This window comes from Salvelinus sp. IW2-2015, linkage group LG11 (genome assembly GCF_002910315.2).
Source record: "Salvelinus sp. IW2-2015 linkage group LG11, ASM291031v2, whole genome shotgun sequence".
Taxonomy (NCBI): domain Eukaryota; kingdom Metazoa; phylum Chordata; class Actinopteri; order Salmoniformes; family Salmonidae; genus Salvelinus; species Salvelinus sp. IW2-2015.
The window spans coordinates 42,681,358-42,694,815 of record NC_036851.1 but is presented as its reverse complement, the minus strand read 5'-3'; the positions used below and the strand labels follow the sequence as shown (position 1 = coordinate 42,694,815).

The following is a 13,458-nucleotide window of genomic DNA, read 5'->3' as shown; positions in this document are numbered from 1 at the left end:
ACCAATGATTGAACAGATTTGATGATACGCACGTTCAGGGGTGGAGCTTGTCATTTTCATCATAGTTTTGTGGAAGTCTTCAAGGAAGTTTGGATGACCAACTTCCATAACTAGTGTTTTTACAGTGGACAAACTGTGTTTTTACAGTGGACAAACTGTTTAGCCTACTGTTTTTTGTCTATTTTCCTTGACACATTTTTTTATATAATATAACACAATGTCGTGTTATCAGAGAACAATTACAATGTTGACATTGTATGTGCGACTTTCGGTCACAGTAGCAGGATGATGCAAGATGTAACGGATTTCGGAGGTAGTGAAAGTTTTAGGACACAAACGAATTCTTCAGGTAAATTACATTTCTTCGTGGAAGTCACTGTATTCTTTATTTTCCTCTGTTTTCAACTAGAATATAGGCATATATTTCGGATACAACGTCTACAACACCTCCCTTTTAATTTGTAYGGGTTCTACAATGTAACCCATCATGAAACTCCATGCCATTCCGCTATCCTGGGGGACAGCAACGATAAACATCCCGCGTTCTGTAGCTCCCTACTCTCATGGGGAACTTTACAGAACCCATTTGGAAATGGTCGACCTAGAGTGAGTGCAATTCCTTTATTTCTGTGCCTGTTCTATTCCATGCTCAACGAAGGGTTTTACATCCGTCTGCCTGAGATGCAGTAGTTGACCGGTTTTTGTTTCGTTTTTAACTAAGTTTCCCCCCCCATCAGGACTCTCCCAGACCATTTCATCACGACCCTGCTGGAAAATCAGCGGAGCCGAGTTTGAAGAAGATGGATGGTTTGTTATTATCTACTCAGCAAACTTTTTATCAGGTATATTTTAATCCGGTATTATCCCTAGGGTAGCGATAAGGGCATAACATCCAAAGTGACACTCAGCTGTAAGTAGCCAATGATTAAGCTGTTACATATGTTCAAACCCATTGGGTCATCAGATGTGTACTGTCACTGTACGCTACTATATGTTAACTAATGGTCCTTCACAGGACAACAAGGGCAATGTGGTCCCTTGGCTTTCTGTGCTGAAGWKGGTCCTCTTTGTTCTTTGGCCCCAGCAGCAGGCCCCTGGGGACAGTCCCTCTATGCCTCCATAAGCCCAGAGCCGCAAGAGAAGCCTCACCAGATACATCACTGGTCACACTCTGCCTCATGTAATCATGCACATAGCATAAATACACACACACAAGTACACACACACATACATACACACACACACACAGCCCCAGGGGTTGTGGTAAAAAAAATCCTAATGGAAAATAATGATGCAATTTTCTATACCTGGTTTCGTGAAACAAAAAAAAACATGTAGCGTCTACTTTTGTATTTTCTTTCAGGTTCAGAGTGATGCACAGCCATCAGCGTTTGGACTCACATTTCACAAATTTGCCCAGGTAAGTCCTTTTGACTGTGTAACAGACAGGCTTCCTTTGCTTATTGCTTGTTACCCTTCATGTAGACCGGATATGTGGTAGTCTATACGTGTGCCCATGCGACATTTGTAGTCAAAGTGGAAGGCTTCACAGCTATCATATTATGTCCTCAACACTATATATATTTTTCTCTCGCTCTCTCATGTCCTCATATTTCCCATTGCACTATTATATATATGATCATTTGGGACACAGGTGGAGGTGGGGACTGAGTTCCCCCATCTGACGTTCTTCCTGCTCATCCACAACATTGGGCCTCCAGGGGGCACCAACCTGTCCAAGCTGGCCATCAGGGACTTCGTATCTGGGATAGCACCCCTGCAGAGTGGGGGGATGGTGGTGGAGACAGGCTTCCAGACCTTCACCATCGACTCACTTCCAGGTATACAGTACCAGTCAAAAGTTTGGATACTCATTCAAGGGTTTTCTTTATTTTTTACAATTTTCTACATTGTAGAATAATATTGAAGATATCAAAACTATGAAATAACACATATGGAATCATGTAGTAACCAAAAAAGTGTTAAACAAATAAAAAAATATTTTATATTTGAGATTCTTCAAATAGCCACCCTTTGCCTTGATGACAGTTTTGCCCACTCTTGGCATTCTCTCAATCAGCTTCAATATACTCACTGGTCACCATAGCAACACCCACTCGTAGCACGCGCTCCAGCAGGTATATTTTACTGGTCATCCCCAAAGCCAACACCTCCTTTGGCCACATTTCCTTCCAGTTCTCTGCTGCCAATGACTGGAACGAATTGCAAAAATCACTGAAGTTGGAGACTTATATCTCCCTTACTAACTTTAATCGTCAGCTGTCAGAATAGCTTACCGATCTCTGCAACTGTATGCAGCCCATCTGTAAATAGCCCATCCAACTACCTACCTCATCCCCATATTTGTTTTTGTTTTTCTGCTCTTTTGCACACCAGTATTTCTACTTGCACATCCTCATCTACACATATATCACTCCCGTGTAAACTGATAAATTGTAATTACTTCTCCACTTTTGGCCTATTTATTGCCTTACCTCCTTGCTTCATTTGCACACACTATACAGATTTTTCTATTGTGTTATTGACTGTACGTTTGTTTATCCCATGTGTAACTCTTTGTTGTTGTTTTTTGTCGCACTGCTTTGCTTTATCTTGGCCAGGTCGCAGTTGTAAATGAGAACTTGTTCTCAACTGGCCTACCTGGTKAAATAATGTTGAAATAAAACAAAATAAAAAATGAGGAAAGCTTTTCCAACAGTCTTGAAGGAGTTCCCACATATGCTTAGCACTTGTTGGCAGATTTTTCCTTCACTCTGCAGTCCAACTCATCCCAAACCATCTCAATTGGGTTTAGTTCGGGGGATTGTCGAGGCAAGGTCATCTGATGCAGTACTCCATCACTCTCCTTCTTGGTCAAATACCCCTTACACAGCCTGGAGGTGTGTTTCGGGTCATTGTACTGCTGAAAAACAAATGATAGTCCCACTGAGCGCAAACCAGATGGGATGGCTTATCACTGCAGAATGCTGTGGTAACCATGCTGGTTAAGTTTGCTTTGAATTCTAATTAAATCACAGACAGTGTCACCAGCAAAGCACCCCCACACCATCCCACCTCCTCCTCCATGCTTCATGGTGGGAACCACACATGCAGAGATCATCCGTTCACTTACTCTGCGTCTCACAAACACACAGCGGTTGGAACCAAAAATGTCAAATTTGGACTCATGAGACCAAAGGACAGATTTCCACCGGTCTAATGTCCATTACTTGTGTTTCTTGGCCCAAGCAAGTCTCTTCTTCTTATTGGTGTCCTTTAGTAGTATTGGTTTCTTTGCAACAATTCGACCGTGAAGGCCTGATTCATGAAGTGTCCTCTGAACAGTTAATGTTGAGATGTGTCTGTTACTTGAACTCTGTGAAGAATGTATTTGGGCTGCAATCTGAGGTGCAGTTAACTCTAATGAACTTATCCTCTGCAGCAGAGGTAGCTCTGGGTATTACTTTCCTGTGGCGGTCCTCATGAAAGCCAGTTTCATCATAGCGCTTGATGGTTTTTGTGATTGCACTTGAAGAAACTTGACTTGAAAGTTCTTGACATTTTCCAGATTAACTGACTTTCATGTCTTAAAGTAATGATGGACTGTCATTTCTTGACTTATTTGAGCTGTTCCTGCCATAATATGGACTTGGTCTTTTGCCAAATAGGACTACCTTCTGTATACCACCCCTACCTTGTCACAACACAACTGATTGTCTCAAATGCATTAAGAAGGAAAGAAATTCCACAAATGATCTTTTAACCAGACACACATGTTAATTGAAATGCATTCCAGGTGACTAACTTATAGCTGGTTGAGAGAATGCCAAGAGTGTGCAAAGCTGTCATCAAGGCAAAGGGTGGCTACTTTGAAGAATCTCAAATATAGAATATATTTATATTTGTTTAACACTTTTTTTTCTCGCTTCTACATGATTCCATATGTGTTATTTCATAGTTTTGATGTCTTCAATATTATTTTACAATGTAGAAAATAGTAAAAATAAAGAAAAACTCTAGAATGAGTAGGTGTGTCCAAGCTTTTAACTGGTACTGTAAGTCATGAGAAATCTGTCTCTCCTCAGTCTGTCTGTCACACAGGTCGTGTTCGGTAGCCATAAAACGCAAGAAGAGTACATTTTTATTATACATTTGATTGAATGGTCGGTACTGCCTGAACCTGTCTAATAACAGATTATGAATGGTTAGGTACTACCTGAACCTGTCTAATAACAGATTATGAATGGTTAGGTACTACCTGAACTGTCCTAATAACAGATTATGAATGGTTAGGTACTACCTGAACCTGTCTAATAACAGATTATGAATGGTTAGGTACTACTGAACCTGTCTAATAACAGATTATGAATGGTTAGGTACTACCTGAACCTGTCTAATAACAGATTATGAATGGTTAGGTACTACCTGAACCTGTTAATAACAGATTATGAATGTTTAGGTACTACGCTGAAAGCCTGTCTAATAACAGATTATGAATGGTTAGGTACTACCTGAACCTGTCTAATAACAGATTATGAATGGTTAGGTACTACCTGAACCTGTCTAAAAACCAATTATGAATGGTTAGGTACTACCTGAACCTGTCTAATAACAGATTAGGTTCATTTTCGTTTTCTGTTTCAAAAGGTTCTGCTAGTGTGTCCCGCTGAACAGGACCTCAGGCTCCACTTGAACTTTTAAACATAACCATTGTGAGAATGATTATGATATGGATTTTTACATTGGTTTGGTTGTGTTTCTACAGCTGGGTCTCAGTATGTTGTGACGTATACTGCCCTCATCAATGGTCACAAGAGTGAAATTCTGGACCTTCCTAACGTTCTCCAATGCCTCACTGGTACTGTACTCACACTTATTTTTTCATATTTAACTTGCTCTTTTTGCTTCTCGTCGTCTGAAACACGTTACATTACTGTACATAGGCATCAGAGGAGGCTGGTGGGAAGAGATAACGGAGGACAAGCTCATTGTAATGGCTGGAATGGAATTAATGGAACAGGGTCAAACGTGGATTCCATGTGTTTGGTGTGTTTGATACCATTCCATTAATTCCATTCCAGTCTTTACAATGAACTCGTTCTCCTATAGCTCCACCCACCGGCCTCCTCTGATAGGCATTATTTCAGGGTAACTTTAACTGTTCTCGCTCCACAGAATGACGTCAATATGTTTGGTCCAGTAGTGGCTAATTTAAGGTAACTTAGTATGGACTTTTCAATACAGTAGCCTGCCTCACCTTACAGACGTTTTATCACAGTTATCAGGTCACAGGTTTGGCCATGACCCTGATACTAATTTCCTTCTCTATATTGAATATTATGTAAATATCTCATATGACCTACTTTCAGATTCATCCCAATCACGGTGTCCACTTTGCTGGGTTTGTTGGGGGATTCTTCCTATCCTTGTTGCTGCTGTCCCTAGGATTTCTGGCCATGAACCTGATATGTGCCAGAGCCAGGAAAACCTCTCTGCAGTGAAGGGTAGGCCGTTATGACTATTACCTCACGACTATTAGCTAGCCTGAGTCCCAGATTATTTGTGCTGTCTTGCCAACTCCATTGCTGCTTGTCAGTACCATGTTGGCTGTGTGACAATGACAGCAATGGAGTAGGGAAGACAGCAGAACAGATGTGGGACTCGGGCTACAGCCGGGATAAAACCCAATGAAACCAATGTATTGAATAAAATGGACTCTCTTTTGTCCTTTATTTGAAATATTTAGAGTGACGCCTTTTTTCCCTCTTGTTGGTTGACTTAAGGATTCTTTCTTTATTTTTGCGAGAGTGTGACTATCTCTGTATGTCTGTCTTTCCCATAGAAAAAGCAAGGTGATTCAGACCCTAAGTATGCAGTGTGCAACATGAGCGAGACGGCCAAGGAAGAGGCGGCATTCGAGGACAAGATGGTGGACATTATGGTGCTGGAAGACCCCCAGAACATGTATCAAGCTCTGGAGAAGTATGGCTACACCAGCAGATATATTGCTTTATTACTTGTCACAAGCGTATATGAGCCTTTATTGTTCTAATGTCTGCTTTCAACTCATACTCTCAAACACGTAGATCCCCTGAACGCAGCTCACTTTCCAGCTCACTCTCAAACTCATAGATCCCCTGAATSCAGCTCACTCTCCAGATCCCAATCACCTGAATTCTAATCACCTGTTCACACACCTGTATGTCATTATCACACACTATTTAGTTCAGTTCTTTGTACCCCATGTGAGGTATTGTTTGTTTTGTGACACACTTCTTTCGTAACTCTGTTTTTCCCGTGATTTACTCCTCCCGTGTATGATAGTTTTTGCCTGCCTCACAAACRACGCCTTTTGCCTATTCCCTGCCTGTACTTTAGCCTATCAGATTTCCTGTTATCTACCTATTGCCTGATCCCCCAGACTACGTTACTAGCCTTTTCCCTGCCTGTACTGTTGTCCATTTGGACCCCTGTGTATGACCTGCCTGCCCCTGGACCCAGCTACCTGCCTCCTCCTGTGGTCCTTTGTAATAAACACCTGCTGCGCCCTGCGCTTGAAACCAGCTCTCTGTCTCCCCTCGTGTTCATTACAATTGTGTCTTATACTCAAGGTTTATATGATATATTTCTATTCTGACTAGACTGAAGTAGCTGAAATGTAGTCAGCATCATTATGTCAGCATGCTTAGACGTTATAAGGTGGTCATACAGCCTGCTGGGGGCTACCTCCAGCCTGGAGAGCAGCCATGTTCAGATGTACAAGGATGTGATCGCCACCCTGCTGGTCACGCTGTGCTCCCAGAATCACATGTCCCAGCAGGCTGAGCAGCGCCTCCTGAGCGTGCTTCACAGCCAGCTGATGGGCATGGAGGGCAAGCTGAAGGAGGAGCACATGGCGCATGGCAGCCCAGTGTAACCTGGAGACCTGGGAACAGATGGAGGCGGAGCACTGCAGGGAGGCCCAGGAGAAGGCCCGGGCAGAGGTGCTGTTTCAGCACGCCGGCCAACAGGTACTGTCTGTAGGGGCTATCGTCAATCCAAAAATCACTGGCTCAGGTAGAGATCAATGTGACTTGTGCACAAGAAATTGGTTAAACAGGCCAGAAATGGCTCCTACGGGCACAGATGGAGAACCAACCCCCTAGTCCAGGGCTGGCTTGGCTAACACTGTTCCTGGAGAGTGTGGGTGTGCAGGCTTTTGCACCAGCATTGCGCTAACCCACCCTAATTCAGCTAATAATGCTGAAGACAATAGTTAGGTGATTATTTGAAGCAGGTGTGGACTGGAGCAAAAGCCTGCACACTCAGTAGCTCTGGGGACAGCAAGGAGTCATCAGGCCAGGTAGTCCTGAGGTATGGTCCTAGGGCTCAGGTCCTCCAAGAGAAAGAAAGAAAGAGAGAGAATTCGAGCGAGAATACTTAAATTCACACAGGACACCGGATAAGACAGGAGCAATACTCCAGATATAACAGACTGACCCTAGCCCCCTGACACAAACTATTGCAGCATAAATACTGGAGGCTGGGACAATGCTGGGGGAAAAGGCCAAACAAACTATACAGACAATGCCTTCATCAAACAACACTGTTTCACAACGCATCAGTGACATGGCAGGATATGTTTTGAAGCAATTACTGCTTCGCATACAAGGCAGTGAATTATATGCATTACAGCTGGATGAGTAAACAGACGTGGTGGGCCTGGCACAGCTCCTGCTATATGTCCGTTACATTTATGGGGGGCCAATTAAGGAAGACATCCTCTTCTGCAAACCACTGGAAACTAGGACAACATGAGAGGATATTTTAGAGTACTGGACAGCTTTGTGATATCAAATGGACTTTGGTGGTCAAGATGTGTTGGTATCTGTACTGATGGAGCAAAAGCCATGACTGGGAGACAGTGGAGTGGTAATGCGCGTGCGAACAGTTGCTCCCAACGCCACTTGGGTACACTACAGCATCCACCGAGAGGCTCTTGCTGCCAAGGGAATGCCTGACAGCTTGAAAGACGTTTTGGACACTACAGTGAAAATGGTTAACTTTGTTAAAGCAAGGCCCCTGAACTCTCGTGTATTTTCTGCAATATTCACTGATATGGGCAGCGACCTTGTAATGATTTTACAACATACAGAAGTGCGCTGGTAATCAAGGGGCAAAGTATTGACACGTTTTTTTAAATTGAGAGACGAGCTTAAAGTTTTCTTTACTGACCATCATTTTTACTTGTCTGACCACTTGCATGATGACGAGTTTCTCACACAACTGGCCTATCTGGGTGATGTTTTTTTCTCTCCTGAATGATCTGAATCTAGGATTACAGGGACTCTTCGCAACTATATTCAATGTGTGGGACAAAATTGAGGCTATGATTAAGAAGTTGGAGCTCTTTTCTGTCTGCATTAACAAGGAAAACACACAGGTCTTTCSATCATTGTTAGATTTTTTTGTGTGCAAATGAACTCAAGCTTAAGGACAATGTCAAATGTGATATAGCGAAGCACCTATGTGAGCTGGGTGTGCAATTACGCAGGTACTTTCCCGAAACGGACAAACAACTAGATTCATTATCCTTTCATGCCCGGTCTCCAGTCCACTTACCGATATCTGAACAAGAGAGCTACATCAAAATTGCAACAAGCGGTTCTGTGAAAATTGAATTTAATCAGAAGCCACTGCCAGATTTCTGGATAGGGCTGCGCTCAGAGTTTCTTGCCTTTGCAAATCGCGCTGTTAARATACTGATGGCCTTTGCAACCACATTCCTATGTGAGAGTGGATTCTCGGCTCTCACTAGCATGAAAACTAAATACAGGCACAGACTGTGTGGAAAATGATTAAGACTGAGATTCTTTCCAATACAACCCAACATTGCAGAGTTATGTGCATCCTTTCAAGCACACCCTTCTCATTAACCTGTGGTGRGTTATTCACAATTGTTGATTAACAAATACGGTTTTATATGTAAGATGGCTAAATAAAGAGCAAAATTGTTGATTATYATTATATTATTATTTGCTCCCTGGTCCTATAACTTCTTACGGCTGAGATCCCGTTAACGGGGTCGATATGACAACAGCCAGTGAAAGCGCAGGGCGCCAAATTCAAACAACAGAGATCTCATAATTAAAATTCCTCAAACATACAAGTATTTTACACCATTTTAAAGATAAACTTGTTGTTAATCCCACCACTGTGTCCGATTTCAAAAAGGCTTTACGACGAAAGCACACCATCTGATTATGTTAGGTCAGTACCTAGTCACAGAAAAACACAGCCATTTTTCCAGCCAAAGAGAGGAGTCACAAAAAGCAGAAATAGAGATAAAATGAATCACTAACCTTTGATGATCTTCATCAGATGACACTCATAGGACTTCATGTTACACAATACATGTATGTTTTGTTCGATAAAGTTCATATTTATATCCAAAAACCTCAGTTTACATTGGCACGTTATGTTCAGAAATGTTTTGCTTCTAAAACATCCGGTGATTTTGCAGAGAGCCACATCAATTTACAGAAATACTCATAATAAACATTGATAAAAGATACAAGTGTTATGCATGGAACTTTAGATAAACTTCTCCTTAATGCAACCGCTGTGTCAGATTTCAAAAAAGCTTTACCGAAAAAGCACACCATGCTATAATCTGAGTACAGCGCTCAGAGACCAAAACAAGCCATACAGATACCCGCCATGTTGTGGAGTCAACAGAAGTCAGAAATAGCATTATAAATATTCACTTACATTTGATGATCTTCATCAGAATGCACTCCCAGGAATCCCAGTTCCACAATAAATGTTTGTTTTGTTCGATAAAGTCCATTTATGTCCAAATACCTCCTTTTTGTTCGCGCGTTTAGTTCACAAATCCAAATTCACGACGCGCAGGCCAGACGAAAAGTCAAAAAATGCCATTATAGTTCGTAGAAACATGTCAAACGATGTATAGAATCAATCTTTAGGATGTTTTTAACATAAATCTTCAATAATGTTTCAACCGGAGAATTTCTTTGTCTTTAGAAAGGAAAAGGAACGCAGCTTACTCTCACGGGCGTGCGCCTGACTGAGCTCATGGCATTCTGCCAGACTTCTTACGCAATCAGCTCTTATTCTCTCCTCCTTCACAGTAGACGTCTGAAACAAGGTTCTAAAGACTGTTGACATCTAGTGGAAGCCTTAGGAAGTGCAATATGACCCCATAGACACTGTATATTGGATAGGCAATGACTTGAAAAACTACAAACCTCAGATTTCCCACTTCCTGGTTGGATTTTTTCTCAGGTTTTTACCTGCCATGTGAGTTCTGTTATACTCACAGACATCATTCCAACAGTTTTAGAAACGTCAGAGTGTTTTCTATCCAAATCTACTAATTATATGCATATCTTAGCTTCTGGGCCTGAGTAGCAGGCAGTTTACTCTGGGAACCTTATTCATCCAAGCYWCTCAATACTGACCCCAGCCATAAGAAGATAAGAGCTCTTTGTCACTGTGACAAAACTCACACTCATTCTTATGTTTAATACATTTATTGTATAGTGTGTGTGTGTGGCAGGCTTACAATGATGGCAAAACAACATTTGAGAGTGCGCTGACCCTGGTGCTAGAGGGGGTACACAGCTGAAGGTTGAATGTTTGAAGGGGTACGGGACAATAAAAAGTTTGGGAACCACTGCACTAGAGAATAGAACTCTTGGAGCAGTTTGTGCCGTGCACCATATGTTTAGGCTTGTGTCAGTCAGTGAATCACACCAGCACAATGTGTTACTTGTCAGTAAACGCTGAATGCGGTAAAGGCTTAAAGGCTTATAAGACACATTCATCATGTCAGTTGAATCATGTATTTTCGCTCCTATCAACGGGATTTGAATATGGCCCCTTTTTGCCATTGTAACTAGCTACCTGTCAAACAAATAGCCTGCCACAAAGGCTAGTATTTCAAAGAAACTACAAAGAAATGGTTCAACATTTCAGCATTCATTTAGGGATCTAGTAGCAAGCTAAGACTTTATTGATCATACAGGGGGGTGCTGGCATTTCTGTACACACGAGAACGTTTGACTGAACCAGCGAAAAGACCTATCTGCAAAAGTTTGGTTATTCCCCCAATTTTACAGCACTGTTGAAGTAGTGAGACCAATCAATGGGATCTCACTGAGGAGGAAAGAATACTACTTCTGTGCATCATACGTTCCCATCTGCCTATGATACATTGGCTAGGAGCATGGAACACTTCTGTCAACGTCCTGTCTGGCCAACATTCTGTTTGGACTCTGTTGCTTATGTGAATAATGCTCTTTGTTTGAGGACGCCTGGCCTGGGACTTGGCCTGTCTATTCAGGGAAGTTCATGAGAACGTTAACTTAAGTAGCATAATATCCATCTCCATCTGCTTAGTTACCCTGGCCCTCAATTGAATAATGTATATAATTAAATTTATTTTTATTACTTTTATTTGACAGGGACCATGTACAATAAAAATACAAAAAAACATACATCAACGGAAATGTGATGCATTGTAGATGTATTCTTGATATAGCTAGAGAGTTAATTTCCTTCTCCGTTCTGGGCTGTTTTCTCAGGTGGCCAGGGGGAGCAGGTAAATCTCTGCTTGTCAGACTGAGGGAGGATATGGTGGGGAGGAATGTCTCAGCCCACGCAACGGACCAGGACCGAAACCAGTGAGGGCAAGACAAAGAGCCTCTCAACTTTCTTCTGGAGCTTTTATTTCCAATGTGGATACACTTTATCTAAGGCCCCAATTCAATTCTCATAATCTCAGAATATTGACAATTTAGATTTTTTATTTAACCTTTATTGAACTAGGCATGTCAGTTAAGAACAAATTCTTATTTACAATGACGGCATACCAAAAGGCAAAAGGCCTCCTGCGGGGACGGGGGATAAAAAAAAWGTAAGATATAGGACAAAACACACATCACGACAATAGAGCCACCACAACACTATATAAAGAGAGACCTAAGACAAAAACATAGCATGGCAGCAACACATGACAACACAGCATGGTAGCAACACAACATGACAACAATATGGTACTAACACGATATGGTAGCAGCACAAAATATGGTACAAACATTATTGGGCGCAGACAACAGCACAAAGGGCAAGAAGTTAGAGACAGCAATACTTCACACGAAGCAGCCAGAACTGTCAGTAAGAGTGTCCATGATTGCGTCTTAGAATGAAGAGATTGAGATAAAACTGCCCAGTTTAAGTGGGGGTTTTTCAGCTCTTTCCAGTCACTAGCTGCAGCAAACTGAAAAGATGAGCGACCCAGAGATGTGTGTGCTTTGGGGACCTTTAACAGAATGTGACTGGCAGAACAGGTGTTGTATGTGGAGGATGAGGGCTGATAGGTAGGGAGGAGTGAGGCCTAAGAAGATTTTATAAATAAGCATCACCCATTGGGTCTTGCGAAAGGGTATATAGAGATGACCCGTTTACAGAGGAGTATAGAGTGCAGTGATGTGTCCTATAAGGAGCATTGGTGGCAAATCTGATGGCCGAATGGTAAAGAACATATAGCCGCTCGAGAGCACTGCCAATCTCTAAATTATGTCTCCGTAATCTAGCATGGGTAGGATGGTCATCTGAATCAGGGTTAGTTTGGCAGCTTGGGTGAAAGAGGAGAGATTACGATAGAGGAAACCAAGTATAGATTTAACTTTAGCCTGCAGCTTTGATATGTGCTAAGAGATGGACAGTGGACCGTCTAGTACTTGTATGAGGTGACTACCTCAAGCTCTAAACCCTCAGCGGTAGTAATCACACCTGTGGGGAAAGAGAAATTCTTCTTACCAAATCACATGACCTTTGTTTTGGAGGTGTTTAGAAGAAGGTTAAGGGCARAGAAAGCTTGTTGTACACGAAGAAAGCTTTGTTGTAGAGCGTTTAACACAAAATCCGGGGAGGGGCCAGCTATGTATAAGACTGTATCTGCATATAAATGGATAAGAGAGCGTACTACTGCCTGAGCTATGTTGTTGATGTAAATTGAAAAGAGCTTGGGGCCTAGGRTCGAKCCTTGGGGTACTCCCTTGGTGACAGGGAGTGGCTGATACAGCAGATGTTCTGTCTTTATACATTGCACTCTTTGAGAGAGGTAGTTAGCAAACCAGGCCAGAGACACCAATACTCCTTAGCCGGCCCACAAGAATGGAATGGTCTACCGTATCAAAAGCTTTGGCCAAGTCAATAAAAATAGCACAATATTGCTTAGAATCAAGGGCAACGGTGACAACATTGAGGACCTTTAAGGTTGCAGTGGCACATCCATAACCTAAGCGGAAACCAGATTGCATACCAGAGAGAATACTATAGACATCAAGAAAGCCAGTCAGTTGATTATTGAAGTTTTTCCAACACTTTTGATAAACAGGGCAAAATAGAAATTGGCCTATACAGTTAGGATCCGCTTGATCTCCCCCTTTA

The 13,458-nt window shown here is 42.1% G+C and overlaps 1 pseudogene; it reads left to right on the top strand.

The window, feature by feature from the left end:
* Positions 1 to 800: 800 nt before the first annotated feature.
* On the top strand, positions 801 to 11,686 carry LOC111970439 (limbin-like; annotated as a pseudogene).
* Positions 11,687 to 13,458: the final 1,772 nt, after the last annotated feature.